A 7,304-nucleotide genomic window follows, 5' to 3' on the forward strand; every position below is an offset into this window, starting at 1 on the left:
ATCACTGACTCGATGGATGTGAATCTGAGTGAACTCCGGGAGTTGGTGATGGACAGGGAGGCCTGGCATGCTGCGATTCATGGGGTCGCAAATAGTCAGACGCGACTGAGCGACTGAACTGAACTGAACTGAACCCCAGAATCAGTGCTTTTTAGAGTTCAGTGGAACCCGGGATATATACCAGGTGTCTCAATCATCTCATTTATTTTAAAATAAGAGAAAACTTTGGCTCAGAGAGGAGAAGGGACTTGTCCAAGGTCAAAAAGCATTTCAAAGAAGTTGGGACTTCTGATTCCAAGTTCAGACCTTTGGACTCGGTGTCTCATGCCCTGATGTCACACAGATGCTAAGTGTCTAGTATGGATACATACCCATGCTTTAACCTTCCTGGCTTATTCTGGACTGATTCTTTCTTAAAAGTTTTCTTTATCACATTGTTTACTTGTATTTTTAACGAGGTGTCATTCTTTGAATTCATAAGCTAGGAACTTCAAGTTGCAATAGAAATTTCTTATCCAACTTCCCCAGCAGGTCTTTATGTAGCCTCTCTTTAAATAATTTTGAAGATGGATTCACTGTTCTCTGTGCTGGCCCATTCCATCTTTGGGCAGCTATACCTCCTGGAAAGCTCTTTCTCATTTTAAGCAGAAGTTTGCTTCTCTCTCCTCTTCTCCACAAGACTGCTTGCTTCCAGGATCTCCCAGAGCTGCTTCCAGTAGAAGCCAAATAAGGATGTTCCACTTGGAGTAAGCACTGTCCCCTGCCAGTGTAAGAGCACCTTTATCACAGTCACTCTGTAGCCTCTCGCGTCAGGGAGGGCCTTCTTTTAAATTAAGATATAATTGGCATATAACATTATATTGGTTTCAGGTGTACAACATAATGATTCAATATATTTATATATTGTGAAAAGATCACATAATAAGTTTAGTTAACAGCCATCACCAGATAGTTATAATTTGTTTTTGCATGATGAGAACTTTTGAAATATATTCTCTTAGCAGCATTCAAATATAAAATACAGTATTTTTAACTATAGAGTCACCATGCTGCACATTATAGTCCCAGGACTTATTTATTTTGTAACTGCAAGTTTCTATCTTTTGACCACCTTAACCTATTTTGCCCACCACCCATTCCCCACCTCTGGTAACCATTAACCTGTTCTCTGTGTCTATGAGCTCAGTTGTTATTGTTTGGTTGTTTTTTGTCTTAGATTCCACATATAAGTGAGATCAAATGGTGTTTGTATTTCTCTGTCTGACTTATTCCATTTAGCATAATGCCCTCAAGCCCATCCATCTGGCTGTGAATGGCAGAAATTTCTTCTTTTTATGGCTGAATAATATTCCATTGTATATATGCACAGTATCTTCTTAACCCATTCATCTATGGAACACATTTGTTTCCATGTCTTAGCTATTGTGAATAACGCTGTAGTAGGTGCAGAAAGTGTTTCCAGTTAGTTTTTTTTTTTTTTCCATTTCCTTCATGTAAATTACCCAGAAGTGGAATTGCTTGATCATATGGTAGTTCCATTTTTAATATTCCCGATTATACTTATTAAGAAACATTGCAGCAGGTGGAGACCCAAGATTCTATTTATTAAAATTCAACTAGAAAATCTTAAGTGTAATATATCATGCTAGGATCTGATAAAACACTAACAAGAATTTTAGTAAAAATTTAATTTATGAAATCACTATAGTAATTAATTCATTAAACAAAACTTTAAAAATCAAGATCCTTGTGCGTGTTTTAAATTTTATTTATTTAACACACAGGTATTTGGTACCTTCTTAGGTACCAACTGCTCCTCTAGAGTGGTAAGCATTTTACAAAAATGAATAAGATTCGTTGATCTTCTTTTTGTGTAAACCCTTTCTGGTGACTCCTTTTAACCTTAAATCTCCATGGCTCTAAAAAAAAAAAAAAATCAGACCACAAGGGAATCCTTTGCTAAAAGAGGCATATAACAAGGAGAAGACAACGGGGCAATTGTGAGCAGGATAGTGGAGGAGAGGTTGGAGGTTTAGCAAGTTAGGTAGGAGACAGAAGTACGTAGAAAGGATAGAAGCTGGATTCCTGAGCTCTGAAGATAAAACTGGTTATGGAGCATGATGTCATAGAAAGACTGTGCATTTCAGAGTTAAGCAATGAAGATCCAAATCCAAAACTCCACACTACTAATTAGAAAAGTTGTTTAACTTTCAGCCATCAACCATTCTAAACCCCTATCTCCTCATCTAAAGAATGAGGATAACCACACATACTTCTATGAGTAAAATGAGAGCAAGACAAATATAAAATACCTGACATACATTGACCAAAAAACAAAAAAATCCCACATAAGATGAACCTAGAAAGCAGACCATTGCTCTGATCTTCCCTGATTTGTTCCGACACCTGATGGTCTTTTTCCTCTTGACAAGGGAGTCCTGAAGATTGGAACCTCAGCATAATCAAATCCCATGGGCTCAAGCTCAAGCTCAACTGTTCAGAAAGGATATATCCCTTCCCCTTTCAACCAGGGGGCCTGGTTTCATTCTTCCTACACACACCTTGCCTTGGGCAAAGTGAAACAAATCCATATATCAAGATGTTCATGGTGTAGTATGGGGGACACCCGTCTCCTAGTGTGTTTGTCTGTTTGCACAGCTGCAGTCGATTAGGTGAAGCCATAATTGTTTTATACTTTTGCTCAATGCTTAATCCTGGAGAAAGAAGAATGGATTGTTAGTTTTCTTTTTTCATCTTTCATATTTTTGTTTTATTTTTATTTCTCATCATAATATTTAGATAGTATTTGTGTAAGGAAAGGCAACCATAATCAAACAGAGTGCTCTAAAGCACATTTACAAAAGCCTTTGCCTCAGAAATGCTTCATTTACCCAGAGAGCAGGCTGTGGAGGGCATGGGAAAGTCTGTTTCTGTGGACAGGGAAGTGATTCATGCCAACCAGCTAGAGAATCTCTTTTTCAAAATGCTCCATATGTAAGATGTAACATGATAAACCAAAGCAACAAGCAAACAGGAAGTACCATACACCTTCCAGGTGCTGCACCGTGCTAAGGACTGGAGTTGCCACAATGAATAAGTGATGAGGTTCAGTGCCATGATTAAGATGAGGCACATGAAATGCTTGCCTCGGGAGCAAAACTTAGGAGAATGCCCAAAAAACTCAATTATCAAGATAAAAAAATATTTTATAAGACAATAGTTTTGAAAAAAAAAAACTGATGCAAAGAAAACCACAGCACACAAAGTATTTTAGAAATATCATTTTACTTATGATTATTAGTTTAAAATGCATTTAAACTGCAAGAAAACTTCAAGAAAGTCACAAGTGCAGTAAAAACAAAAGAATGTTTACAAGTCATGAAAGAAATCTAGACACTGAGTTTAGAAAACAAAAGATGAGGAAAATAGTAAGAAAAAAATACATAGAAAGCAAAAACCATATGGAACAAAACAATTATGAAAATAACCATATATGTTTTTCATCTCCCCTTTAAAGAATGTATACAGCTTCTCCATTTTTGGCTACAAAGAGTATAATCAATCTGATTTTGGTATTGACCATCTGGTGAAGTCCATGTGTAGAGCCTTGTGTTGTTGGAAGAGGGTGTTTGCTATGACCAGTGCATTCTCTTGGCAAAACTCTGTTAGCCTTTGGCCTACCTTTGTTTTCTTGAAGACTAGAGATCTCTTCAAGAAAACTAGAGATACCAAGGGAACATTTCATGCAAAAATGGGCCCAATAAAGGACAGAAATGGTATGGACCTAACAGAAGCAGAAGATATTAAGAAGAGGTGGCAAGAATACACAGAAGAACTACAAAAAAGATCTTCATGACCCAGATAACCATGATGATGTGATCACTCAACTAGAGCCAGATATCCTGGAATGTGAAGTCAAGTAGGCGTTAGGAACCATCACTATGAACAAAGCTAGTGGAGGTGATGGAATTCCAGTAGAGCTATTTCAAATCCTAAAAGATGATGCTGAGAAAGTGCTGCACCCAATATGCCAGCAAATTTGGAAAACTCAGCAGTGGCCACAGGACTGGAAAAGGTCAATTTTCATTCCAATCCCTAACAAAAGCAATGTCAAACAATATTCAAACTACCACACAATTGCACTCATCTCACACACTAGCAAAGTAATGCTCAAAATTCTCCAAGCCAGGCTTCAATAGTATATGAACTGTGAACTTTCAAATATTCAGGCTGGGCTTAGAAAAGGCAGAGGAACCAGAGATAAAGTTGCCAACATCTGCTGGATCATTGAAAAAGCAAGAGAGTTCCAGAAAAACTTCTCCTTTATTGACTATGGCAAAGCCTTTGACTATGTGGATCACAACAAACTGTGGAAAACTCTTCAAGAGATGGGAATAGCAGACTACCTGACCTGTCTCCTGAGAAATCTGTATGCAGGTCAAGAAGCAACAGTTAAAACTGGACATGGAACAACATACTGGTTCCAAATCAGGAAAGGAGTATGTCAAGGTTGTATATTGTCACCCTGCTTACTTAACTGATATGCAGAGTACATCATGCAAAATGCCAGGCTGAATGAAGCACAAGCTGGAATCAAGATTGCTGGGAGAAATATCAGTAACCTCAGATACACAGATGACACCACCCTTATGGCAGAAGGTGAAGCAGAACTAAAGAGCCTCTTGATGAAAGTGAAAGAGGAGAGTGAAAAAGCTGGCTTAAAACTCAACATTCAGAAAACTAAGATCATGGCATCCAGTCCCATCACTTCATGACAAATAGATGGCGAAACAATGGAAACAGTGACTGACTTTATTTTGGGGGCTCTAAAATAACTGCAGATGGTGACTGCAGCCATGAAATTAAAGATACTTGCTCCTTGGAAGACAAGCTATGACCAACCTAGACAGCATATTAAAAAGCAGAGACAGTCATTACTTTGCCAGCAAAGTTCTGTCCAGTCAAAGCTATGTTTTTTCCAGTAGTCACATATGAATATAAAGTTGGACTATAAAGAAAGCTGAGCACAGAAGAATTGAAGCTTTTTAACTGTGGTGATGGAGAAGACTCTTCAGAGTCCCTTGGACTGCAAGGAGATCCAACTAGTCCATCCTAAAGGAAATCAGTCCTGAATATTCACTGGAAGGACTAATGCTGAAGCTGAAACTCCAATACTTTGGCCACCTGATATGAAGGACTAACTCATTGGAAAAACCCTGATGCTAGGAGAGATTGAAGGCAGGAAGAGAAGCAGATGACAGAGGATGAGATGGTTGGATGGCATTACCACCTGAGTGGACATGAGTTTGAGTAAGCTCCAGGAGTTGGTCATAGACAGGGATGTTTCACATGCTGCAGTCCATGGGGTCACAAAGAGTTAGACATGACTAAGCAAATGAACTGAACTTACTGAACTGAACTTAAAGAATGAGATTAATATTAACTTCTAAAATAAAACTCCTTTGATTGAAGTTTGCAAATAAAACAGAGTAAAAATATATTCATTTCCTTTGACCCCCAGAATCATACTTCAGGGAATCCATCATATGTGAAACTAAAATATGGAAAATCCATTGCTTATAACCAAAAATATTGAAAGATCTTCTGACTGAATATTATTCAATCATTAAAAGTAATGTTTATGAAGACCAAGCAATGTTTAAAAAAAATCACTGGACAACTTAATGAAGTGAAAAAACTGGGAAGCATAAATTTATGCATGCTGTAATAACAACTGCATAAAAATTGCATGGAAAACAAAAACTAAATATAAACATACTAAAATTATAATAATGATTCTATTTTGGTGGTAGAAATTTAAGTTCATTTCCCTTCCTTCTTCCTCCGCTTTTCCTTATTTTCTTCATCTCTTTCTTTCTTCCTTCCTTCTTGTTTCAAGCATGGTATTTTATATCTGACACTGAGTATATTGTATATTACACTGCATTATTCAGGGTCCAGGCAGGAAACAAGTGGCATGCTCAAGAGATAATTGAAAAGTATTTAATTACAAGACAACTCACAGGAGTGTGATCAGAGTTAAGGAGAAGAAACAAGAGGTGTAGCAACACCTGGAAGTTGTTACTATTCCTAAGTCAGAAGAAAGAGGAGGAAGCAGTTTTTAGAACCAAGAGAGAACTGGAGCCGCTGGAGAAAATTGTCCCAAAGGAACAACAATGTCTACAAAAGTGTAGAATGGATGGGAATAAACATAGAATCTCTCTCCTCCCTCCTTCCAGTCTCCTGTTAATGGCTTCCATTGCTGGCATGTAGCTGAATGATAGAGAAGAAGGGTACCTAGATGATTCAGTCTGTTGAGGTCAGCTTCTTGGGGTACAGAGCAGGTGAAAAGAAGGGTGAACAGTGGATCTGGAGGAAAAAGAGAATATATGCCATAAAATCATTGTATCATTTTTATTTCTAAAATGGAAAATGTACAAATTAAGAAACTGATTGCATTTGAAACTCACTCCTCTCACCCATCAAATGCAGATAAAAATAATTCATAAAGTTAGTGGGTAATCTTGAAAGTAAGCAATGTCTGTTCATTTACTCTGCCTATATTATAATAAACATTATAATACGTATGTTTATGGTGATGGTGTTGGGGCTGGTGGTGGTAGTGGTGGTCATAGGGGTGGTGATGATGCTGTACATAATGGTGACAGTTGTCATGATGGTATTTGTGGTGGTAATGGTGATGCTGATGATGGAGGCAGTGCACATGGGGGTGAGGGTAGCGGTGACTGTTGGTGGTGGTTGTGCCAGTACATTATCCTGTTACATGCAATGTGAGTTTCATAGGTTATCAAAAGTTATCCTTAAACCCATATCATCTATGGGATGAAGGCCAATCAGATGGTAAAATGTGGATCCTTCAGGACCATGTCTATTCTTTAATCCACAGAAAAATGGAATTCAATCTAGAGTACATTCACTGAGAAACTACCATGTGAGGTCTTCAGAAAGGAAGGGAAGTTTCTACCTTTGTAGTTTTTATAGCCTGAGAGCAAGAACAGGAGACAAATATGCAATACTGCAGACACAGCATCCCTGGCTGAGAATACGCTCTTTCTACTACCTAACCAAGTGCCTAGAACATTAATAACCTTAAAAAAAAATCTAAGCAGTGAAATAAAACTCAGTAATTATTATGGAAATACAGCTCGCTTGTGATTGTGTACAGGATGACTGAGTACTTAACTATTCTAACCACTTCCTTAACTCAATCTTATCAACAGTCTTACGAAATAGATACAAACATTATTCTCATCATACAGATATGACAACTGAGGCACAGATAA

Source organism: Ovis canadensis, chromosome 1 (assembly GCF_042477335.2).
Source record: "Ovis canadensis isolate MfBH-ARS-UI-01 breed Bighorn chromosome 1, ARS-UI_OviCan_v2, whole genome shotgun sequence".
NCBI lineage: Eukaryota > Metazoa > Chordata > Mammalia > Artiodactyla > Bovidae > Ovis > Ovis canadensis.